Source organism: Mustela nivalis (assembly GCF_964662115.1).
Source record: "Mustela nivalis genome assembly, chromosome: 1".
Taxonomy (NCBI): Eukaryota; Metazoa; Chordata; class Mammalia; order Carnivora; family Mustelidae; genus Mustela; species Mustela nivalis.
Window position 1 is genome coordinate 45362881 of NC_139020.1, and position 27264 is coordinate 45390144.

Sequence of the window (27264 nt, forward strand, 5' to 3'; positions counted from 1 at the left end):
ACTCCCTCTTCTCTCCATCTCCCCATGTCCTCCATGTTATTTGTTATGTTCTACAAATAAGTAAAACCATATGAAAATTGACTCTTTCTGCTTGACTTATTTCACTCAGCATAATCTCTTCCAGTCCCATCCATGTTGATACAAAAGTTGGGTATTCGTCCTTTCTGATGGAGGCATAATACTCCATAGTGTATATGGACCACATCTTCCTTATCCATTCGTCCATTGAAGGGCATCTTGGTTCTTTCGACAATTTGGTGACCGTGGCCATTGCTGCTATAAACATTGGGGTACAGATGGCCCCTCTTTTCACTACATCTGTATCTTTGTAAATACCCACTATGCAATTTCTCGGTCATAGGGAAGCTCTATTTTTAATTTCTTAAGGAATCTCCACACTGTTCTCCAAAGTGGCTGCACCAACTTGCATTCCCATATTAAGTTTTTTTTTTTTCCTGTTAAATGCAATATATTAGTACCCTTATAGGCAGTTTATGTTCTCCGCTAATTTTTCACTATCTCATGACTTTTTTGTTGCTCTTGAGAACTTGACATTTAAGATAATATACACTGTAGAACTCTGGATATTCATTCATTCTTGGATCTTGTCATATATTTGTTTATTTGTTTAGGAATTGGGTAGATATTTTGTGTGTGTGTGTGTGTATGTGTGTGTGTGTGTGAAGTCCATTTCTCTGCAGTGTAAAGACTCCAGTGTTGCTCTTAGAGGATGCAGTATGCACACAGTCCCCTGGGATGACCATGGTTTTATCATAGGTCCTCTTCTATCTTTCTTTGACCACAACCAGCTGTTAGGTCCCATTAACTCCTAGCAATAGAACAAGCACTCTCTTCCTCTCTCTCAAATGACTTGGGGAATAAGTTGTTCTACATTCATAAGCAATTAAATTTGGGCCCCTTTGAAGCATGGTTTGTGAGGATAATGTTTGAGAGTCTTCCTAAATAGAAGCAAACTCCTCCCATTTGCTCTTGCATTTTTCCAGGCAAACCAGCAGGATGTTTCACCAATGGTTCCACCAATCTTCTCCTAATCATCTTTTGCCAATAAAGTTACTTTCTTTGAGGGACACATTGGCGGTTGCTATACTTGACTAATGAATCATTGAACACTACGACAATAACTTATGATGTACTACATGCTGGCTAACTGAACATAATAAAAAATTTAAAAAAAAGAAATGAATCTCTTCTGAAAGGATATAAAAATATTTATTCACATTATTTAATGAGATAAGGAATCATTAAATTAAGATGTTCAAACATGTTTCTCAAATTACCATAAAATTCATACTTAGAAAAATCTGAAAATTATGTTTTAACTTTGGGGGTTGCTATCAAAGATTAGATGAAAAGAAAATTACAAAATTTGATTTGAAACTGATTTTCTACTATTAGTTTTAATAAAAAATAGTCAAATATCAGCAAATTCATATGGTTCTACCTAATTAGAAGCAAGAGACAGCTGGAAAACTAATTTTCACACCAAACGAAACAACCCACCCCATGTGTTGTAACAAATAAAGTCTTTGCAAGAGAGGATGACTTCAGCTATTGTGATATGTGATATGAAATACCAACCACAACATATATTAAACATGAGGATTTATAGTGCCAGCATTCCATGCTTCAGGTTGCTACCAGTAAGGCTGTAACTCACGAGGTCCAATATGCCTGACTTTCCACAGTGCATATTAAAGGCTGATGTTGGACTGACATTCACAGACAGTTTGGGGGTTACAAGGGGGTAGGGACATTGTCCTAAATAAATAAGTTCCTAATACAAAAATTCCATGTTAGTAACTATAAAACCCCATGCCCAAGTGCTTTGCATCTTTGTTAAGGTTTTCTGCCTTCCATGGAAGGTAATGAAAGGCATGATACTTGAAGAGTGAGGAAGAGGCAGAAAAGTGAGTAAGCAGCAACTGCATAGGCAATAATCAGCTGCAGAGTAGTACTGGCTCTGCTGTAAGTCAGAAGCAGACTTGACTATTTCTGTGCTATAGAACACAAACACCCATAGCCTTTCTATGACTTTTTAAAAAACTAGCCACTTTAAATAGGACACACAGGGTCATAAAACTCCCCTGAAAACATGTTTTTAAAACTCTGAAACATAATGGATAAAGAGGCTTTTCTTTTCTTTTCTTTCTTTCTTTTTTTTTAAGATTTTATTTATTTATTTGACAGACAGAGATCACAGGTAGGCAGAGAGGCAAGCAGAAAGAGAGGAGGAAGCAGGCTCCCTGCTGATCAGGGCTCAATCCCAGGACCCTGGGATTATGACCTGAGCGGAAGGCAGAGGCTTTAACCCACTGAGCCACCCAGGTGCCCCAGCTCTTATTTTCTAATGGGGCAAGGAGTTCCCATATTTTTTGGTAGATAAAACAGAGACTCCAGAAACAAGGCATTTTCTGAAGAACCACAGAGACACTCGTTCAGAATCCTGTACTTCTTTATCCTAAAATATTGAGATTTAAATCAACTCAGATGCGATATACTATTGAGTTTCTTCTTATTTTTTTATTTTATTTTAAAAAAGACAGATTTAGGATATTATAATAAATTACTAAATTTCATTTTTAAAAAATCTGTCAAGTCTACAGTAATGGAATAAATAAATAAGAATTTTAAAAATTCAATGTTTATAGACATTTTATTAAAAAATAACTGAATTAAAAGATATTAAATAATGTTGATACACACCAGGAAGGAATTTAGACAAGGAAGGCATGTCATTTCACCACAAGAAATAAAAACCTTAGTTGTAAATCAATGAGAACCCAAAACTTTAGGTCTTTTGGTAGGTTTTCCAAGCTCCAGAGGGTCATTATGGAGGAAACCTCTTAATGGTACTGAGCTAGAATAAATAAGATAGGAGTTGGAAAATTTTACTCTGTGACCCCAAAGTAGTTTTGGAAAGAAAGTACTCTTAATGAGCCTGATGTGTGAGGAGGCAGGGAGCAAAAATCCAAAATGGTTTGGTTGTACTGAAAATCCTACTGATGTTAAGGAAAGCTAAGAAACAAAAAAACAAAAAACAGAAAAAGTGAAGTAAAATAAGGTTAATCCTCTTGTTTGGCTGAATTGGAATTCTTACAGTTTACAAAGTTAAAATTTCAAGTAAACACTGTATTTTTCACTTCCATTCTTGTAGACAGACACAGTTTGGTTAAACAGCTGCCATACCTCACCTTGAATAAAGCTGTATGCACATATTTGGGGAAAAGGATCTTAGATAATCTCCTTATTTTATATTGCTTAAGTCTTTGAAAAGAGCATTAATGCTCTGGTTGGCTGACTATCTACAATGGCAAAGTGACCATAGGTTCTGACAACAATGAGAGGTTTCTCAGAGACACTAAAGAGTTTCTAGTTCAACAGATAGTTATTTACTGAAAAGTCTAACAGACTTCAGTAGACGTTTTTGGATCAATCTCCCACTATCAGTTTTCTTTCACAAATGTGTGGCAAGTGTCTACCCATTTTTTGCTGTCTGGACTCTAAACCCAGATTAGTTTGTTTAAAAGATGGACTCATTTGGAATAATCCACATACATTTTAGTGGTATTAAGAAACAAATGTCTGTGAATAAATAGAATGGATTTTCAGGATAAAATGGAATATCCACAAAGAAAAAAAATCAAATTAAAAACAATGGGGGGGAGACAAAGGGAAATATTAATATTGAGAAATAACAAAAATGGCAGTTGCAAAGCAGGCAGCTTCCCACCCATTCCACATGAAATGCTTTCATTAAGGTTTACTCTTTTCTGTTGGTATGAGCAACCCAGATGAAAAGAGCAGAAGCCATGAACTGTAAGGGAGCTGAGACGCAAGCCAGGCAGAAGAACCATTCAAATTCCCCAGACACCTTCTCAGACAGCTCTAGCTTCTGGTGGAGTAGTTCAGTTCCAGCATCATAACATCTTACTGAGCCCAGTATAAACAGATGTTGGAGGAAAACAAAACATAACTAGGTAAGAGCATAGTAAGAGCTTTTCAAGCGACAGAGCAGGGCATCAATATGTGGTTGTTTAAGAATTATGACTCTTTGTCTCTATGGAAACAGGAAGAAGATAAAAGGTTTGTATAATGACAAGACTCACCTGCAATAAGATGGAGAATGCCTGTGGCAATGGTGGGATACCAACTTTGGCAAATGCAAGCACAAAGTCCAATCACAGCCCTAAAGCACATCAAATCTAGATTAAAAATGGTGAAAGGAACTGGAAATGCCAAAGATCTGGTTTTGAAAAAGAGAAAAGAAAGATGTTACCATGATTTCAGACAGTTTTTTCACAATGACAGTTTCATGGGCTAATTAGATCTTTTCTCAAGAAGTGAGAAAGGAAGGGCCTCTTGATGGTGCAGTTGGTTGAGCATCTCACCCTTGGTTTCTGCCCAGGTGATGATCTCAGGGTCCTGAGAAAGAGCCCTGTGCTGGGTTCTATGCTTAGCGGAGAGTCTGCTCAAGATTCTCTCTCTTTTTCCCTCTGTCCCTCCCCCTGCTCATGCTCTCCCTTCTTCTCTCTTTCTCTCTAAAATATTTTTTTCAGCTACTGATCTTAAGTTGTTTTTTTCTTTAATTTCTTTTCAGTATAACAGAATTCATTGTTTATGCACCACACCCAGCGCTCCATGCAATACGTGCACTCCATAATACCCACCACCAGGGTCCCCCAACCTCCCACCCCCACCCCTTCAAATCCCTCAGATTGTTTTCAGAGTCCACAGTCTCTCATGGTTTATCTCCCCCTCCAATTTCCCTCAACTCCCTTCTCCTCTCCATCTCCACATGTCCTCTGTGTTATTTCTTATGCTCCACAAATAAATGAAACCATATGATAATTAACTCTCTCTGCTTGACTTATTTCACTCAGCATAATCTCTTCCAGTCCCGTCCATGTTGCTACAAAAGTTGGGTATTCATCCTTTCTGATGGAGGCATAATACTCCATAGTGTATATGGACCACATTTTCCTTATCCATTCGTCCATTGAAGGGCATCATGGTTCTTTCCATAGTTTGGCAACCGTGGCCATTGCTGCTATAAACATTGGGGTACAGATGGCCCTGCTTCTCACTACATCTGTATCTTTGGGGTAAATACCCAGGAGTGCAATTGCAGAGTCATAGGGAAGTTCTATTTTTAATTTCTTGAGGAATCTCCACACTGTTCTCCAAAGAGGCTGCACCAACTTGCATTCCCACCAACTGTGGAAGAGGGTTCCCCTTTCTCCACATCCCCTCCAACACATGTTGTTTCCTGTCTTGTTCATTTTGGCCATTCTAACTGGTATAAGGTGATATCTCAATGTGGTTTTAATTTGAATCTCCCCTAAGGCTAGTGATGATGAACATTTTTTCATGTGTCTGATAGCCATTTGTATGTCTTGATTGGAAAAGTGTCTGTTCATATCTTCTGCCCATTTTTTGATATGATTGCCTGTTTTGTGTGTGTTGAGTTTGAGGAGTTCATTATAGGTCCTGGATATCAACCTTTTGTCCGTACTGTCATTTGCAAATATCTTCTCCCATTCCGTGGGTTGCCTCTTTGTTTTTTTTACGGTTTCCTTTACTGTGCAGAAGCTTTTGATTTTGATGAAGTCCCAAAAGTTTAGTTTCGCTTTTGTTTCCTTTGCCTTTGGAGACAGATGACATGATTCTTTATATGGAAAGCCCAAAAGACTCCACCCCCAAACTACTAGAACTCATACAGCAATTCAGCAATGCAGCAGGATACAAAGTCAATGTGCAGAAATCAGTGGCTTTATAATACCCTAACAATGAAAATACAGAAAGGGAAATTAGAGAATCAATTCCATTTACTATAGCACCAAGAACCATAAGATATCTGGGAATAAACCTAACCAAAGAGGTAAATGATCTGTACTCAAGGAACTACAGAACACTCATGAAAGGAATTGAAGAAGACACAAAAAGATGGAAGACCATTCCATGCTCTTGGATAGGAAGAATAAACATTGTTAAAATGTCTATACTGCCTAGAGCAATCTATACTTTTAATGCCATTCCGATCAAAATTCCACCAGTATTCTTCAAAGAGCTGGAGCAAATAATCCAAAAATTTGTATGGAATCAGAAGAGACCCTGAATCGCTATGGAAACGCTGAAAAACAAAAATACAACTGGGGGCATCACGTTACCTGATTTCAAGCTTTATTACAAAGCTGTGATCACCAAGACAGCATGGTACTGGCATAAAAACAGACACATAGACCAGTGGAACAGAGTAGAGAGCCCAGATATGGACCCTCAACTCTAAGGTCAATTAATCTTCAACAAAACAGGAAAAGATATACAGTGGAAAAAAGACAGTCTCTTCAATAAATGGTGCTGGGAAAACTGGACAGCTATATGTAGAAGAATGAAACTCGACCATTCTCTTACACCGTACACAAAGATAAACTCAAAATGGATAAAAGACCTCAACGTGAGACAGGAATCCATCAGAATCCTAGAGGAGAACATAGGCAGTAATCTCTTTGATATCAGCCACAGCAACTTCTTTCAAGATATGTGTCTTCAATTGCTTTCATGCCAATTTGGATACCTTTTATTCTCTTTGTTGTCTGATTGCTGTTGCTAGAACTTCTAATACTATGTTGAACAAGAGTGGTGAAAGTGGGCATCCTTGTCTTGTTCCTGATCTCAACAGGAAGGCCGCAAGCTTTTTTCCCATTGAGAATGATATTTGCTGTGGGTTTTTCATGGATAGATTTTATGAAGCTCAGGAATGTTCCCTCTATCCCTATACTTTGAAGCATTTTAATCAGGAACAGATGCTGGATTTTGTCAAATGCTTTTTCTGCATCAGTTGAGAGGACCATGTAGTTCTTTTCTCTTCTATTATAGATTTGTTCTGTCACATTGATTGATTTGCGAATGTTGAACCACCCTTGCAACCCAAGGATGAAATCCACCTGGTCATGGTGGATAATCTTTTTAATGTGCTGTTGGATCCAAATTGCTAGGATCTTGCTGGGAATCTTAGCATCCATCTTCATCAGGGATATTGGTCTGAAATTCTCCTTTTTGTTGGGGTCTTTGCCTGGTTTGGGGATCAAGGTAATGCTGGCTTCATAATAAGAGTCTGGAAGTTCTCCTTCTGCTTTAATTTTTTAAACAGCTTCAGCAGAATAGATGTTAATTCTTCTTTGAAAGTTTGGTAGAATTCCCCCCGGAATCCATCAGGTCCCAGGCTCTTGTTTTTTGGGAGGTTTTTGATCATTGCTTCAATCTCATTACTAGATATTGGTCTATTTGGGTTGTCAATTTCTTCCTGGTTCAATTTTGGAAGTTATAGTTTTTCAGGAAGGCATCAATTTCATCAATTTCATCTAGGTTGTTTAACTTACTGGCATTAAACTGTTGATAATAATTTCTGATGATTGTTTCTATTTCCTTGGTGTTAGTTGTGATAGCTCCCTTTTTGGGGTAGCAATTCTCATATCAGATAAATTAGGTTTTAACCTAAAGACTGTAGTCAGAGATACAGAAGGACACTACATAATTCTTAAAGGAATATCCACCAAGAAGATCTAACAATTGTAAATATTTATGCCCCCAATATGGGAGCATCAATTACATAAGAAAACTGTTAATCAAAATGAAGAGTCATATTGATATGAATACATTAATAGTAGGAGATCTTAACATGTCACTCTCGGTAATAGACATATCATCCAAGCAGAAAATCAATAAAGAAACAAGAACATTGAATGACACATTGGACCAGATGAACCTCATAGATATATGGAACATTCCACCCCAAAACAGCAGAATACCCATTCTTCTTGAGTGCACATGGAACCTTCTCCAGAACAGACCACATACTGCATCACAAATCGGGTCTCAACCTATACCAAAAGATTGAGATTATTCCCTGCATATTCTCAGATCACAATGCTTTGAAGCTGGAGCTCAACCAAAAGGAAAAGTTTGTAAAGAACTCAAACACCTGGAAACTAAAGACCACCTTGCTTAAGAATACTTGGAGCAACCAGGAGATCAAAGAAGAACTTAAACAATTTATGGAAACTAATGAGAATGAAGACACTTTGGTCCAAAACCTATGGAATACAGCAAAGGTGGTCCTAAGGGGGAAATACATAGCCATCCAAGCCTCCCTCAAAAAAATAGAAAAACCCAGAATACACCAACTGTCTCTACACCTTAAAGAACTGGGGAATCAACAACAAATTAAGCCAGCTCCACACAAAAGAAGGGAAATAATCAAGATTAGAGCAGAGATCAATGAGATAGAAACTAGAGATACAGTAGAACGCATCAATGAAATTAGAAACTGTTTTTTTTTTTGAAAGAATCAATAAGATTGATAAACCATTGGCCAAACTAATCCAAAAGAAAAGAGAGAAGGTGCAAATTAATAAAATAAATTTAAAATCTTTTTTTAAAAAAAGTGAGAAAGGAATACTTTAATATTGGGGATTCTTTTTTAAAGCACTTTGTTCAAAAAGATGCTACCCGATAAAAGTAAAAGCACACTAACAGTTAATAATTACTGAGGCTCACTGTGTCAGGACTGTTCTGCACATGCTTTGTGTATTAATCCCTCCCTGAAGCTCTATGAAGGATTTATATATTTTATAAATGAGGGCACTGAGGCAAGAGATACAAATAACTTGTACAAGGTAACACAGTAAGTGGTATATCCAGCATTTGAAGTAAAACCTTCTGGCTCCACTTGCAAATAAATCTATATCCTTATAGGATCTCAAGGCAGGAATAAGAAGTTAATGAATGGTGATTATAAAAATTCTGTTGAAAGAATATACATTGAGCATAAAGCAGAGGATTTCAGCACTCAATAAGTGGCAACTTTAATTACCATAATTTCCTCAAGAACATGGGAAGATAGCTGATGACTTTACAAACCAACCCCTCCCATTTTTACATTATTTTAATTATTAGAAATGTCTTAATATCAACTCTAAACCAAATTTGATTTTCTAGGCCTCATTTAACTTTTTTGGAACTACACAAGTCTTTTCTCCAGTTTCCCTTCAAACTCTGTCAATAATAAACTTCTTCTTATATACTTGCAATACAAAATTGAATACCTTGAATAACATGGTTTAAGTGTACAGGCTGACATATATGCAGATTTTTAATAGAACAGTACTGTAAATGTATATTCTATTCCTTATGATTTTCATAGTAACATTCTTTTCTCTCTAACTTACTTTACGTAAGAATACAGCATATAATTTCATAATATACAAAATATGTCTCAATTGACCATTTTATGTTATTGATAAGGCTTCTGATCAACAGTGGGCTGTTCGTAGTTATGCTTTGGGGAAGTTAAAAGCTACATGTGGAATATTGACTAAGTGAAAGAGACAGTGCTCCTAACCCTTACATTTTTCAAGGGTCAACTCTATTTGCCATCTTTATTCAATGCTTCTTCTCATGACATTGTCATTCTATGCATAAGCTCCAGAAAGTCTCTATGGCCTGAATATCAGGTCCAAATATGAAGACATTATTTCCTAGGTAGTCGGACCATCAAAGAACAGAATGCTCCTAATAAATATTTTCATTATTATGATACCTATACTTTTGTTACTACTACAAAAGACTGGATTAACATTTTTCATAGTCCTGAACTTTGACACATATAGAGCATGTAATCAACTTTTTTCAGATATCCCTATCTGAACTCAGGAATGGAAATGTTTATCTCAAATATAGAAATTTATTATTTATCTAAATTTAATATTTGAGTACAGATTCTTTGCCTCTTTGGTTAGGTTTATTCCAAGGTACCCTATAACAATTGTAAATGGGATTGACTCCTTAATTTCTCTTTCTTCTATCTTGCTGTTGGTGTATAGAAATGCCACTGATTTCTGTGCATTTATTTTATATCCTGACACTTTACTGAATTCCTGTATGAGTTCTAGCTGTTTTGGAGTGGAGTCTTTTGGGTTTTCCACATGAAGTATCACATCATCTGCAAAGAGTGAGAATATAACTTCTTCTTTGCCGATTTGGTTGCCTTTTATTTCTTTTTGTTGTCTGATTGCTGAGGTGAGGACTTCTAGTACTATGCTGAATAACAGTGGTGATAATGGACATTGCTGCCATGTTCCTGACCTTATTGGAAAAACTCTGTTTTTCTCCACTGAGAATGATATTTGCAGTGGGTTTTTCATAGATGGCTTTGATGATATGAGGTATGTACCCTCTATCCCTACACTTTGAAGAGTTTTGATCAGGAAAGGATGCTGTACTTTGTCAAATCCTTTTCAGCATCTATTGAGAGGATCATATGGTTCTTGCTCTTTCTTTTATTAAAATATTGTATCACATTGATTTGCAGATACTGAACCAACCTTGCAGCCCTGGAGTAAATCCCACTTGGTAGTGGTGAATAATCCTTTTAATGTACTGCTGGATCCTATTGACTAGAATTTTGGTGAGCATCTGTGATCCTCATGGACATTGGTCTGTAATTCTCCTTTTTGGTGGGGTCTTTGTCTGGTTTTGGGATCAAGGTAGTGCTGGCCTCATAAAATGAGTTTGGAAATTTCTCTTCCATTTCTATTGTTTGGAACAGAGTCAGGATAGTAGCTATTAATTCTTCTTTAAATCTTTGGTAGAATTCCCTTGGGAAACCATCTGCTCCCGGTCTCTTATTTGTTGGGAGATTTTTGTTGACTGCTTCCATCTCCTTCCTGGTTATGGGTCTGTTCAGGTTTTCTGTTTCTTTCTGGTTCAGTTTTGGTAGTTTATACATCTTTATGTATGCATCCATTTCTTCCAGATTGTCAAATATTCTGGTATATAGTTGCTCATAATATGCTTTTATAATTGTTTATATTTCTTTGGTTTGGTGTTGGTTGTGCTCTCTCCTCTTTCATTCATGATTTTATTTATTTGGGTCCTTTCTCTTTTCTTTTTGATAAGTCTGGCCAGGGGGTTATCAATCTTATTAATTCCTTCATAGAACCAGCTCCTAGTTTCATTGATTTGTTCTATTGTTCTTTTGGTTTCTACTTCATTGATTTCTACTCTGATCTTAATTATTTCTGTTTAGGTTGAGGCTTTCTTTGCTGTTGAATATAGGCTTTCTTTGCTGTTCTTTCTCCAGGTCCTTCAGGATTTGGGCTTTTTTTGCTGTTCATTCTTCAGCTCCTTCAGGTGTATGGGTAGGTTGTGTACTTGAGACCTTTCTTGTTCTATAAATTACTCATGAAAGAAATTGAGCGAGATACAAAGAAATGGAAGGACATTCCATGCTTATTGACTGCAAGGACAAATATTGTGAAAAGGTCTATGGTACCTAAAGCAATCTACACGTATAATGTAAACCCTATCAAAATACCACATTTTTTTTTTTTACCACAGAAATGGAACAGATAACCTTAAAATTTATATAGAACCAGAAAAGACCCCAAAATAGCCAGAGGAATGTTGAAAAAGAAAACCAGCATTGATGATATCACAATGCAGACTTCATGCCTATTACAATGCTATAATCATCAAAACAGTATGCTACTGGCACAAAAATAAACTCATAGATCAATGGAACAGAATAGAGAGCCCAGAATTGTACCCTCAACTCTATGGTCAACTAATCTTTAACAAAGCCAGAAGAATATCCAAAGGAAAAAAGGCAGCCTGTTCAACTAATGGTGTTGAGAAAATTTGAAAGCCACATGCTTTCAATTAAACTGGACTATTTCCTTACACTACACACAAAAATAGACTAAAAAATGGATGAAAGACTCAATGTGAGACAGGAAGAAATCTATCAAAATCTTTGAGAAGAACACAGGCAGCAGCTTCTTCGACCTCAGCTGCAGCAACTTCTTCCTAGAAACATCACCAAAGGCAAGGGAAGAAGGGGAAAAAGTGAACTATTGGGACCTCATCAAGACCAAAAGCTTTTGCAAAGCAAAGAACCAAAAAAAAAAAAAAAAACAGTCAACAAAACCAAAAGACAATGAAGAGAATGGGAAAAGATTTTTGCAAATTAAATATCATATAAAAGGCTAGTATCCAAAATCTATAAAGAAGTTATCAAACTCAATACCTAAAGAGCAATTAATCCAATCAAATGGGCAGAAAACATGAGCAGACATTTTGGCAAAAAGACATCTAAAATGGCCAACAGATACATGAGACAGTGCTCAACATCTCTCAGCATCAGGGAATTACAAATCAAAACCACAGTGAGATACCATCTCACACCAGTCAGAATGGCTAAAATTTACAAGTCAGGAAATGACAGGTGCTGGAGAGGATGCAGAGAAAGGGGGACCCTTTTACTGTGATGTTGGGAATGCAAGCTGATACAGCCACTCTGCAAAACAGTATGAAGATTCCTGAAAAAGTTGGAAATAGAGCTACCCCATGGCCCATCAATAACACTATTGGCTATTTACCCTAAATCTGAAGGGGCACTTATAGCTGAATGGTTATAGTAGAATGTCCACAATAGCCAAACTATGGAAAGAACCTAGATGTTGATCAACAGATGAATGGATAAAGATGTGGTATATATAAAATGGAATAATATGCATCCATTAAAAAAAAGCCACAAAATCTTGCCATTTGCAACGTTGTGGATGAAATGAGTATGTGTTATGTTAAGGAACATTAGTCAGTCAGAGAAAGACAATTATCATATTATCTTTCTGGTGTAGGGAATTTGAAAGGCAGGGTGGGGGTTCACGGGGGGAAGGGGAAAAAATGAAATAAGAAATGACTGGGGAGGAGAAAAATCATGTTAAATTTTAAAAAATTTTAAAAAGCTATTGGTTTCATCACATAAATCTCTTTCCCTCAGAGAAGATGGAAAGATCTTAGTAACTCATGGGAACAAACTTTAACTGACTATTTTTCCTAGATGCCACTGAGGGAAGAGAGGAGGGAAAAACCTTATTACAAGGAGCACTCTTCTATTAGGGGAAAAAAAAAAAGAATATGAAGAGAAGATTCAGGTGTTGCTGATCATGATGCATTTACTTGTTATCAAGAATAGAAAGTAAAATTTCTTTGTACACTAAAAATAAAATAAAATATTTAAAATTTAAATATTTAAAAATATTTAAAATAAAATAAAATAAAATATAAAAATAAAATAAATTTTCCCTTTAAAAAATGGCCCACTATTGATATCTTTTAAAAAAATTTTTTTTAATTTATTTTTAGCATAACAGTATTCATTGTTTTTGCACCACACACAATGCTCCATGCAATCTGTGCCCTATCCAATACCCACCACCTGGTTCCCCCAACTTCCCACCCCCCGCCTCTTCAAAACCCTCAGATTGTTTTTAAGAGTCCATAGTCTCTCATGGTTCACCTCCCCTTCCAATTTCCCTCAACATCTTTTGGGGACGTCTGTAGTCTGTCATCCAATGTGTTCACTGCTTCTCTCAACTCCATATTTCTAATTTGGTAAGTATGTATCTAACTTTAAAATATATATTATCATAGTGATCCAAAGGGGCACATGCACCCGAATGTTTATAGCAGCAATGTCCACAATAGCCAAACTATGGAAAGAACCTAGATGTCCATCAACAGATGAATGGATCAAGAAGATGTGGTATATATACACAATGGAATACTATGCAGCCATCAAAAAAATGAAATCTTGCCATTTGCAACAACATGGATGGAGCTAGAGCGTATCATGCTTAGCGAAATAAGTCAAGCAGAGAAAGACAACTATCATATGATCTCCCTGATATGAGGAAGCGGTGATGCAACATGGAGGCTTAAGTGGGTAGGAGAAGAATAAATGAAACAAGATGGGATTGGGAGGCAGACAAACCATAAGTGACTCTTAATCTCACAAAACAAACTGAGGGTTGCTGGGGGGAGGGGGTTTGGGAGAAGGGAGTGGGATTATGGACATTGGGGAGGGTATGTGATTTGGTGAGTGCTGTGAAGTGTGTAAACCTGGTGATTCACAGACCTGTACCCCTGGGGATAAAAATATATGTTTATAAAAAATAAAAAATTTAAAAAAAATATATATATTATCAACAGAACAGCGTTCACTGCAATATCATTAGAGATCTTATTCCAAGTTGATGCAATGTACTGACTCATCTAGGTCAATAACAGAGATCAACAATTGGCAGATTTATTTTCTTTTTCCCTCAACTGTACTGCTGAGATCAATGTACTCTCAGGTCTGAAGCAGATGGATCCCTCTGCAATGGTTTCTAAGATCAACAAATTTCTCCACAAACTGCTCATTAAGTATGAAACTCATGCATGGTCACCACATCACATGACGCTGCAACACGACTAACAATACTGCTTGTTGTTTGAATTATAAACCTTTAACAAAAATCCCTTTCTGTAGTTACTCTCTGAAATAAAAAGCGATATAGAGAGATGTTCCCAGAGGACAACAACCTCTTTGGCCTTGAGTGACACACAGGATTCACTGATGCTCAATGAATGCCAGTGGTTCTCAGGCTTAACTCATGGGCACAAGGAAAGAAAAGAAAAGTTGGAGCAGTAAAATGAATGAGAATAGATATGCAAGAAGACTAGGAAGGTGGAGAAGACAAAGACATAAATAAATAGGACCTTTGATTGTCTTTGCCAAAGCTGCTCCTCAAACCACCCTCTTACCCATTTCAGTTAATGATAAATCCATCCTTCCAGTTCTAGTTCTTTCTAGCTCCATCCTTCTGGTTTTCAAATGGAGAGTAATTGTCTGTAATGATAGCAATGGCTTAGCTCTAAACCTAGGGGCCTGTGCTGTGATTTGCCTAGAGACCAGCCTAAGTCCCCTAAAAGCATCCTTATTTCTCACTATGCCTTCAACTACCATTAGTTTTGGTGGATCATGTGACCCAAGGAGTAGAGCACCTTGTACAGCTGTTTACACCTTTGTAAATCCTTCTCCTGTTCATATTCACACTTAAAACTAATAGCTTTCCTGGACACTTGGTAAATGGGTTGGTATAATACACCCAAATGAAGGTGACATTGGATCCAAATCCACAGACCCCAAAAGGTGCCTTACCTTTCTGTTGGTTGTAAGAGGGCCAGATGCAGCAACTTATCCTTTAAACATCTTAGAAGAGATGTCTCCCCATGACCCATTGCTGGATTGCCTAGATATAAGAGCCTTGAATTTTGTTGAATATATTTCTCAACTTCTGGTACACAAGTGTCTACCAATAGGTCTACAGTTGCTGCTTCATATGAAATAAATGTGATAGCTTATGGCAGGGAAAGAAGACGAAGGTCCTCGAATAAATATTTGAAAATCATGTATCTGATAAGAGCCTCATAAGCAGAATATAAGAAGAATCTCAAAGCTAAAAAGTAAGAAATATATCTCAATTTAGAAATAGAAAATATTTCAGTAGACACTTCTGTATATAAGATATGCACATATCAAACAGAGACACAAAAATATGTTCAACAAAATTCATCATTGGGAAAATGCACATGACTATAGTGAGATACACTGGCCCACCAGTTAAAATAACTAAAGTTGAGCGGCACCTGAGAGGCTCAGTTGGTTAAGCATCTGCCTTCTGCTAAGGTCATGATGTCAGGGTCCTGGGATTGAGTCCTGCATCCAGCTCTTGCTCAGTGGGGTGTCTGCTTCTCCCTCTCATGCTTCCTCTGTGCTCTCTCTCTCTCTCTTTCTTAAATAAATAAATAAATAAATATCTTTAAGAGAATAACTAATATTGAGAAGACTTCTAATATTGAAAGCAACAATATAGACTTTTGTACCCATAGATGGACCACAATATGAGGTGCGAGATAAATACACAAAATTGAAGAGAATAATTAATTTTATTTATTTATTTTTTAAAAGATTTTATTATTTATTTGACAGACAGATATCACAAGTAGGCAGAGGCAGAGAGAGAGAGGAGGAAGCAGGCTCCCTGCTGAGCAGAGAGCCCAATGCAGGGCTCAATCCGAGGACCCTGGGATCATGACCAGAGTTGAAGGCAGAGGCTTTAACCCACTGAGCCACCCAGGTGCCCCAAGAAGAATTAATTTTAACTCACATTTGGATTATGTTGAAATTTCCGGTACACATATTGCTTACACACCCTCCTACTGAGTTTTGACAGGGCTTCTATTTTATCTATGTAGTTTATTTCCCCCATTTTCTTTGGCTTTCACAAGCAAAGACTAAGCACACAATAAATGATTTATGACTTCACCAAAATATAAGCCCTTTGTTTCCCCCTAGCTGCCATCAAGTCCCATGTGGAGGTTAAGCACTTTTACTCCTCTTTAGATCCTAAATGAAAATGTTGCTATTTGTACATTGTACTCTTTTGACACATATAATGTCATTATTTTCTGAGTGAACATTATGTCACTTCTCTCTTCATGCTGAAAGGTAAGTATGAACACCTTACCACTGTGTTCAAAATATCTCACTAGTTGTCCTTAAAAGTGGGAGCAAGAACAAAGGGCCTGACCTAGCTTCCAGACCCCATGTGAGCCCAACCATGTTGGTCTTTCTCTTCCTATCTGGCTCCTCTTGCTTCTCTTTGGATGCCAGCTACATTTACCACTTTTCTTTATGTGCTTCTCCAATGATCTAGCTCTGAGACCATCTAGGCCCTCCAAGGATGGAAGGCCCTAAAGGTGGCAAATGTCCAGGTCATCACATTGTTAATGAAGACTTTGGACATCCTCCCTGACCAATCAAAAGAGAATATGCATTTTAGGAAAATTCCTAGGAAATTCACAGGCATTAATATTTGAGAAGCATTGATATATGGCACCTCCTACTATGGTCCTTTGTACCTCTGTGAAGTAAGATTTCTCACCTATTTACAAATGAAAGTATGAAGTTCAGTGTAGTTCTGGAACATGACCTGCATTTTGCAAGAGAAGGACACCTGTATTTGAGTTTCCCCTGAAGGGAATGCAGAACTTTGGCCTCATTAAAATCATGTATGATTGGCTCAGATGTGATCATACTAATCAAAGCACTCAGAGCATCAACATTTATACATGGAAATTTGCATAAATATGTCAGAGGTGTCATTAGTAGTGGAGAATAGGGGCATAAAATATAATATCTATGATGACTTGATGTTTATGATTTCAGAGTCTATAATGCCCTATGAGTTACCTGGACTTTTCACACATGTTCAAGTTTACATTGTCCAGAAGAACAATTTAGTTTTGTCCTAAAGGGAAGCCTTAGGTGCTATTGGGAAAATTTTAGTTTTTCATTCCTTCCCATTCTGGCAAAAAGCCCAAAGTTGTACAATTGACTGAGTGTTGTGCTTGAAACAAATTGGTATAAACAACATTCTCCTGAGCTTGTTAAAGGAAGCCTCCAAAGTGAATCAGTGTGCAAGAAGTTACTACACATGTTATGATCGTTTCAGTGCTACTCTATTTCTTATCTCCTTTAGAAAACCTAACACTTCAAAAGAATTTTCTCAATTTCTTATATGATATGGGTAAGAGAGAAATGATTACTATAAAATTCATTATTTTTTATACATAAATTTGATATACTCTTACATTTATAATAATTGTACATTGGGTTTATAAGAGCCAATAAGCCAGGAGAGTAATGGAAAACCAATAGTGAATAATTTACTTATTAAATTTTAATTACTATCCTCTAGTAAGCAAAATAGCTGTAAGAATGAATTACTCCCTTTAACAATGTTTTATTATTTCTTAACATGTCTCTAAGGAATTTATAAGTGTTCATGAACTAGAATGTTAATTTAAACTACATTAAATATCATTCCATAGTGATTCCTACATAAGCAATCTTTCTGCTTCTTCTGATTAAAAGCTCCATTGTGTCTAACTGATCACATCTTCTGATTCAAACTTTTAAGGTGAGTCAATTGTATATTAAGTCTTTCCTATCTCCCATTTTTGACAAGCATTTCATTGACTATTTATATATAAATGGGCAGTAGGTACTCCTTCACTTCTCTTTCCAGCATTTATAGCTTAATAAGTACCCACACAAATTGAATTTGAGATTTTTTTTATTATTTAGTGATTTGGAATTGCCTAGAAAGGAGTTTTTTTTCCAATAAAAATACCTTTATCTTCTCCCATTCCATCGGTTGCCTCTGTTTTCTTGACTGTTTCCTTTGCTGTGCAGAAGCTTTTGATTTACCCCAAAGATACAGATGTCGTGAAAAGAAGGGCAATCTGTATCCCAATGTTTATAGCAGCAATGGCCACAGTCGCCAAACTGTGGAAAGAACCAAAATGCCCTTCAACGGACGGATGGATAAGGAAGATGTGGTCCGTATACACTATGGAGTATTATGCCTCCATCAGAAAGGATGAATATCCAACTTTTGTAGCAACATGGATAGGACTGGAAGAGATTATGCTGAGTGAAATAAGTCAAGCAGAGAGAGTCAATTATCATATGGTTTCACTTATCTGTGGAACATAACAAATAGCATGGAGGATATGGGGAGATGAAGAGGAGAAGGGGGTTGAGAGAAATTGGAAGGGGAAGTGAACAATGAGAGACTATGGACTCTGAAAAACAGCCTGAGGGTTTCGAAGGGACAGGGGGTGGGAGGTTGGGGGAACCAGGTGGTGGGTATTAGAGAGGGCTCGGATTGCATGGAGCACTGGGTGTGGTGCAAAAATAATGAATACCGTTATACTGAAAATAATAAATAAATAAATAAATAAATAAATAAATAAATAAATAAATATAAAAACACACATACACACAAAAATACCTTTATCATGTGAAATTAGTAGCTTTCTTATTTCTATCACCTGTATTCCACTCCATTCTGCCTCAATTTTATTCTGCGAAAACACTGGTAGAGGAAAAGATGTTCTCAATAAAACCTTAAGGATTTCTGGAAAAAGTCAGTCCTAATCACTGTTATAGCAAATGTGAAGCAACTTTTAAATGTTAAAAACCTTTCAGGCAGTGCTAATATATTTATGAGCAAAGTTTATGATGTAAGATTTAACCAGAAAATCTGTTACATAAACATATTCCATGGAAAAATAAATTTGAAAATTTGAATAAAATAAGGAAAGAAAAGATTCCTATTGTTGACAACTTTAAGCAACACCCAGAGTTAAAGTAAACATTTTTCCCTAAATCCTGGGCCTTTATTTTTTTGTTGTCCATAGTCTTTCTCTGATATATTCTCTTTTTCTTTTAAAGATTTATTTATTTATTTTAGGAAGAGAGAGAGAGAGAGTGCAAGTAGATAGAAGGGCAGACAGAGAGAGAGAATCCTCAAGCAGATGCCCTACTGAGTGCATAGTCCAATGTGTGGCTTAATCCCAGGAATCTGAGATCATGACCTGAACTGAAATTGAAAGTCTGCCTCTTAACCCACTGAGCCACCCAATCACCCCTGATAGATTCTTAATCTTTCTTTTCTGTGTCTTTCCCACACTCATCTAGCCATGTGTCTATTCTTCTTTGCCTATTTCTGTGCCTGCATCTTGTGATCTTCACCCATCCAAATATCTCCTTCTGCTGTCTTCTTTCTTCTTTTTATGGCTTTCTCTCCATTTCTCTCTTTTGAAAAATTTTAATAAAGCAATATCAAGGAAAGATGTTCTATTTGTCCACCTGCAGTAGACGTATAACAACTGTTGTCCATACTCTTGGAATATTCAGTCTTGCTCCTCTTCTCACTGTCGTCCAGTTGTTTCCCACTCACTGCTCATTATGTTCTGGCCTCCACTGCATCACATGACAGAAACTGCTCTCACTAAGGGCATCTCTTATTTTCCATGCTTAATCACACCTGTTCACTCCTTATCCTACCAGAGAATTTATTTTAGTGATTGGTACCATAATTTTCTTTGACGTTCTTGACTATCTTCCACTCTTTGTGTTCATGACACCCAGCTTGATCATTCTGCTCAGTATCCTTTCCTGGTCTCTCCCTGTCTTTATTCACTGCCAGTCAGAACTATTAGTTTCAACAAGATATATATTTTTTGGAATGGAATCTAACATGGAAATGCTGGGAAATTAAAGGACTCTGCTGAGAAAAAATGGGCAGGAACAGAAGCAAGCATGGCCGTCTGCCAATAGCAAAAATTATATTCCAACATTGACTCCATGAGGGCTGTTGTCACCACTGCTATGTGAGAATTCCACTGTTCACATGGACAGAGTTACTGGTATGGATGCAGGGTGCATTTGCTGGAGCCTTCATATTGTGCCTTGGCTGCCTTTGCAATTCAGATTATCTTTTGTCCTTTTTCCTTTTCCTCCCTCATTCCAAATTTCAACTCTAGGGTGAGTGATGTAGAGTTGCCAAACCTACATCATGTCTCCTCACCCTAGATGTCAGAGAGATAGGAAAGTCAACTATAGCACTTTTGGGTCCTACAATGGGTGGTAGAGTTTGCTGATTCAAAATTCTGTGGTAGAAAAGAGGATCAGTTTGGCTATCTAAAGGAGATATATATCTCTCTAAAGGAGATATACATTGTCAGTTTAGTTATTCACCATTCTCTTCACTTTATGTATTCTCCAATATATAGGTCATATATAGCTATGCCTTCAGTCTACCGCAATGATTTTCAATTCATGATCTGCAGTAGACTCAAACTACAAAGTACACATGCACTGGATGTCCATAAACTGGCCACGGCATCTGAGTTCTCACTCAAATTTTGATGAGAATCTATGAAAGTTGCCAAGTGATGCCAAGTGAAGATTCCATTCTTCACTGACTAACCCTGCAATGTCAGAGGCACTGCCTCTACCTTCTGAAAACTTTCCATCTGTCTCTTCATCTTCCCACCAATCTCAGTGTCATTTCAAATATCCATGTCACATGTGTTTGGGTCACCTATAGTTCAAATAGAACACAGATTCTTAGCCTTAATACTTGACTCACTAAATCAATGTCTACAGTAAAACCTCAAATATATATTTTTCATAAAACTTTCCTCAGAATGTGTGATCTAGAGGACATTTAATTCAAAATATACATTTGATGTTTTACTATAGGTTCTGTTTTGAGAACACTGAATATAGTAATGTTTTTACAAGTATTCCTGACCTGAATTTCAAACTCTTTGCAGACTATTTTCTATACCTCCATATATTCACTTTAAAAAGAATTTACTGTTCTTTTCTCTTAGTTTCAGTCCTTGCTTATTCCCTAATGAATAATGTTCATGATCCTCCACATGCCATTTAACTCATTGTATTACTGAGACCCTTCAAGATCCTTTTCCCTATACCCTCCACCCACATCCCAAACATAAAATTTCTAAATTATTCGGATCCTATCCCATAAATTTAGGATGTACTACAATGTCTTTCATTTTTCCAATTCTGTTCATTGCTGCACATTTTAAAAATTGAAATAATTGCACTCATTTCAAAGCCCTCAAAATAGATTCCAATCAACAGAGAGGCAATACACAAAATTGAGATGATATTTTGATGTGCATAATTTTATTTCAACTCTCCTTTCCATATTTTCATGTTATAAATTGAGAGACTTTTTTCCAATTTCCTAAATGTCATTTCAGGCAACACCCCATGAGGATATGGAAAAAGAAACTGGAAAAGGACTTGGAAATGCAACATTGCTGACAGATTTGATTCTCACAGGATTCACATATGAACCACAGTGGCAAATCCCCTTGTTCCTAATGCTCTTGGTTATCTATCTTCTCACCATTGTGGGGAACCTTGGCCTAAATGCTCTCATATGGAATGGCTCTCAGATTCACATCCCCATGTACTTATTTCTTGGGAGTTTGGCATTTGTGGATGCTTGGGTATCATCCACAGAATCCCCCAAGATGCTGCCCAACATTTTTGCCAAGACCAAAATGATATCTCTTTCAGAATGCATGATACAATTTTTTTTTCCTTTGCAGTGAGTATAACAGTGGAATGCTTTCTGCTGGCAAAAATGGCATATGATTGCTATTTGGCCGTTTGCAACATTATCCAGTGATTATGTCAAATACACTGTGTATCCGCTTGTTAGTTTTGTCACTTTTAGGTGGCTTTCTTCATGCCATAATTCATAGTTCTTTCTTATTCAGATTCATCTTCTGCAATTCCATCATAGTACATCACTTTTACTGTGATATTATACCACTGCTTAAGATTTCTTGCATTGACCCTTCTATCAAGTATCTGATAGTATTTATTTTTGCTGGGTCAATGCAGATGTTCACCATTCTGATAGTTATTGTCTCCTACAAACTAGTTCTCTCTACAGTCTTAAAAAAGAAGTCTCTACAAGGCATAAAGAAAACCTTTTCTACCTGTGGAGCCCATCTCTTATCTGTCTCCTTATACTATGGGGCTCTTGTCTTCATGTATGTGCACCTCATATCTACACAATCAGAAGACCAAGATATAATGGACTCTTTATTTTACACTATCATAATTCCCTTGTTAAATCCAATTATCAACCGTTTAAGAAATAAGGAAGTCATAGATTCATTGAGGAAAATATTGAAGAGAACTTCTTAGAATTCACATTATTATCTGTACTCGTTTTATTAGAATGACAAACTGTACAGATTACATACTTGCTAGGTGTTGATTGGTGTTCATTTTTTGCAGTTGTAATTGTCCTAATGTTTAAATGATTTAAGGGGAGATTACAAAACAAATATATGTATATGAAGACAAAGATAGAGGGAATTTTAATCAAGTGTTCATGACACAAAAATAATTTATAAGGAAACAAAATATTTCACATGCTTGCATGTTTCAATGTGGCTTCATAAATGCATTAAGCATTGAAATAGGGTAATTACTCTAAAAAAGAATTTGAATATGATATATCTGACAACCACACAGCTGTGTACCCCAAAGATTCACATTACATTCATTCCACATTGGAGTCAGGGTTGTATTTGAGTGAACAGAGACCAAAAAGTATAACTAGCGATCATTTTTCAGGTTCACCTTTACCCTTCCTCTCTCACCACTGATTACCTACACCATTCTACTGTTATAATTAAGCTCTTCACACTAAGACTGCTCTTTCTGCCATTTGCTGTAATCCTGTTATTTCTACATCCTGTTAATATTCTTTCTTCCAAAAGATTGACTAAATAATATCCCACTTCGGCAACTTTTTATGGATTGTCATATCTACCATACCATATTATAATTAATATTATATATAAATATATAAAAATAATTATATTTAATTATTTAATATATTTAATTATTTAATATATTTAAATTAATATATTAATATTAATTATAATATAATATAAGTTATAAGTTATTATACAAATTTTAAAGATTTTACTTATTTATTTGAGGAAGAGAGATCACACAGAAGTGGGGGAGATGGACAAAGGGAGAAGTGGACCCTCCACTCAGCAGGGAGCCCAATGCAGGGCTATATTCTAGGACTCTGGGATCATGATCTGAGCTAATGGAAGACCCAAATGAGCTTAACCAACTGAGCCAGACAGATGCCACTATTGTTGTTGCTGTTGTTGTCTTAAAGTAGGCTCCACGCCTGGTATGGGACCCAACACAGGGCCTGATCTAATGACCCTGAGATCAAAATCTCAGGTGAGATCAAGAGTCAGAAACCCAACTGACTGAGTCATTTTGATGCTCTTGTGTTGACTAGTTTTAACCAATTTTTGCAGTTATAATTGCTCTAGTGTTAGTGACTTCAGTCCTAAAGTATTTTTATGCACAACTTTAATATCTGTGTATGTTTGTGGACATATACACTTGTTCTCCCTGGCATTACTTGAGATTCATCCCCCCAAAACCTTGATTTCATTCTGAAGTCTCCTAAAACACGCCTATGGAGTCTGTGTTATACTGATATGAGTTACTGAAATTCTTCTGGATTCTTTGTTCTTAGGTACACTATTTTGTTGATATAGGCCTTTCTACAAAGAATCCTTTCTGAATTGCACCCACCTTCACTTATAATTGAAATGGATCCTATCTTTAAGATCTGTCTTAAATGTTACAGCTTCCTTGATGTATTTCCAGATTAACTCAAAGAGGTATTATTTGAGGCATTGTATATTTCCTTTATTCTTTTAGGTCACTAATGCTCTTAGGTAATACTTATTTTTAGCTTATGAACTTCCTTAGATTACACTTTAGAAGTCCTAGTACTCTTCCAATCTTTTGCGGTGTTTAGCACAGTGGCTAAAACCCATGAGTTAGTAAATAACTATTTACAAAACATGTAAATTGAAAATGAAACTGACAGCACAAATATTTCAAATGAAGTGAAAATGCATCACTCATTCTCATACCGTAGTGAGTCTTGGGTGATTACTAGGCCTGGAATGCATGCGACATGCCAGTTCACCTTCTTGAACTTCTTCCAGGACAGTCACGAGTATCATACACCTAAAGTGAATCATTCGTATTCTTCTTATTATGAGAATTAGCCCCAGGGACAGAATACAGCACAACCTCAGGGAGAAGCTCTTCAATTAGGTGTTTGTTTAAAGATACAAAACAGGAAAACATTTAAAACAAATATTAATATGTATTCCTGGAGTTTCTGATCACAAGATTAGACTAGATCAACTGCTATGTGTTTTTTTTGTCTGAGCGATACCTTCAAGTCCAGGGAAAGGGAGTGAATACAGCAGAGTCCAGACACTGTTACTACTTTTCACTAGAGAATCCATGTTATTGCATAGGTCCGTGGTTTAATTCTTATTGTTATATTACATTTCCATTGTGCTTATTTTTTTTCTTAAATTATCTACATTTTTTGGAAGAAGCAGAGGAAGATAAGCCGTGTAGAGTTAAATTATGGAAAATCACACAACTTCACAGAAGAGGAAAAGAGAAGTCCTGGATCACAAAAGTAAATTTAGAGACTTCAGTGACTCCATAAAGCATAATAACATTATATCATAGGAGTTCCAGAAGAAAAAAAGAAGAAAACAAAGTACATATATTCCCTCATGGAAATCTTTCAAATTTACAACTGGCAGAACCTGTTTTCTCTTTGGCCACCAGAGCCCATTCTGTCCTCCTTCAGGTGAGGTCAAAAGTGACAGGGAACTGACGACACATCTCCCCACCAAGATCAGACCTCAGCCAATATTTATGTAGAACTGCTGTACAGTTCAGTCTTGAACAACACAGGTTTGAATTGCAGAGTTCCACTTATATGTGGATTTTTTCAATAACTACATACCGTACTACAAATGCATTTTCCTTTTGTTTTTTTTACTTATGTAATTTTATTTTTTAGAATTTTATATTTTGTGTTCCAGGTTCATTGCTTATACACCATACCCAGTGCTCCATGCAATACATGCGTTCCTTAATACCCACCACCAGGCTCAACATCCCCCTAATCCTCTACCCTTCAAAACCCCCAGCTTCTTAGAGTCCACAATCTCTCATGGTTTGTACAAAGATACAGATTTACTGAGAAGAAGGGCCATATATACCCCAATGTTACTTATGATTTTCTTTTTTTTTTTTCCCTCAAGTAGTCTTTTTAAAAAATTTCTTTTCAGTGTTCCAGAATTCATTGTTTATGCAACATACCCAGTGCCCCATGCAATACTTGCCCTCCATAATACCACCAGCAGGTCACCCAACCTCCCACCCCCCTCCCATCCAAGTGTTATTTGAGCAAATTCTACCTGAAAACTTCCACAATCAAGGGAAGAAAACAGACATTCAAGTCCAGGGGACATATAGAACCCCCACAACATCAACAAAAACAGGCCAACACCAGCACATACCAGTTAAATTTGCAAAATATAAAGAAAAAAATCCTAAAAGCAGCAAGACAAAAGAAGTCTTTAACTTAAAAGGGAAGAGAAATAAGGTTAGCAGCAGATGTCTCCACAGAAACTTGACAAGCCAGAAGAGAGTGGTAGGATGTATTCCCTCTACTGAATGGGAAAAATATGGAGGCAAGAATGCTTTATCTAGCAAGGCTATCATTCAGAACTGAAAGTAACAAAATTAAAGGAGCTCATGATCACTAAAGCAGCCCTGCAAGGAATATTAAAGGGAACTGTGAGGGGAAGAGAAAAACCAAAAGCAACAAAGGCTAGTCCGGAAAAGAAAATCTCCAAAAACAATGACAAAAAAAAAAAAAAAAAAAAAAGTAATGAAATGGCAGAAAATTTCTATCAATAATTACTCTCAATGTAAATGGACTAAATGCGCCAATCAAAAGAGATAAGTTTTGTTTCTTAAATCCCACATGAGTGAAATCATACTTTGTCTTTCTCTGACTTATTTTGCTTAGCAAAATACACTCTAATTCCAACATAGGGGAAGGGAAGGAAAAATAAAATAAAATAAAAACAGAGAGGGAGACAGACCATAAGAGACTTTTACTACTGATAACAAACAGAGGATTTCCTGGAGAAGGGGGTGTTACCAGGGGGATAGGGTAAATAGGTCAACGACATTAAGAAGGGCATTTGATATAATGAGCCCTGGGTGTTATATGCAACTGATGAATCACTAAATTCTACCCCCCAATTAATAATACATTACATGTTAACTAACTTGAATTTGAATAAAACAAAAAACGTAGACCAAGGTATCAGAATAAATTTAAAGAGACACATCCATATGTTGCCTACAAGAGATTCATTTTAGACCTAAAGATACCTGCAGATTGACAGTGAGGGGATGGGGAAATATTTAGAACACAAAAGGATGACTAAAGAAAGCTAGAATAGCCATACTTTACCAGGAAAGCTAGATTTTAAAACAAAGACTGTAAAAAGAGATGAAGAAGGTGACTGCATCCAAATAAAGGGATCTATCCAACAAGAAGATCTAACAAATGCAAATATTTATGCCTCAAATTTGGAAGCACCCAAGTGTATAACACAGTTATTGACAAACATAAAGGAATTCATTGGTACTAATAATAGTAGGGGGTTTTAACACCCCACTTACAGGAATGGGCAGATCATCTAAGTAGAAAATCATCAAGGAAACAATGGCATTAAATGACACAGTGGGCAAGATCAACTTACCAGATATATTCAGAACATTTTATTCTAAAACAGCGGAATACATGTTCTTTCTAAGTACACAAGGGGCATTTCCCATAATAGATTACATACTAGGTCCCATATCAGGCTCAATAACTACAAAAAGACTGTGGTCATACCATGCCTATTGACAGCTATGAAACTTGAAGTCAATCTCAAGAAAAAATTTGGACAGGCCACAAATAAATGGAGGATAAAGAACATCCTACTAAAGAATGAATGCATCAACCAAGA

General features: G+C 36.5%; 2 pseudogenes across 2 annotated transcripts; one reads left to right on the forward strand and one right to left on the reverse strand.

Annotated features, from left to right (window-relative positions):
• Nucleotides 1–1624: 1624 nt before the first annotated feature.
• Nucleotides 1625–15147, reverse strand: LOC309846044 (claudin domain-containing protein 1-like; annotated as a pseudogene). Its single transcript has 5 exons — nt 15068–15147; nt 14218–14370; nt 4128–4264; nt 3752–3972; nt 1625–1795 (listed from the first exon to the last, which is right to left on the reverse strand). The product of its transcript is annotated as a claudin domain-containing protein 1-like (transcript).
• A 6396-nt stretch (nt 15148–21543) lies between these two features.
• Nucleotides 21544–22516, forward strand: LOC309846600 (olfactory receptor 5H2-like; annotated as a pseudogene). Its single transcript has one exon. The product of its transcript is annotated as an olfactory receptor 5H2-like (transcript).
• Nucleotides 22517–27264: the final 4748 nt, after the last annotated feature.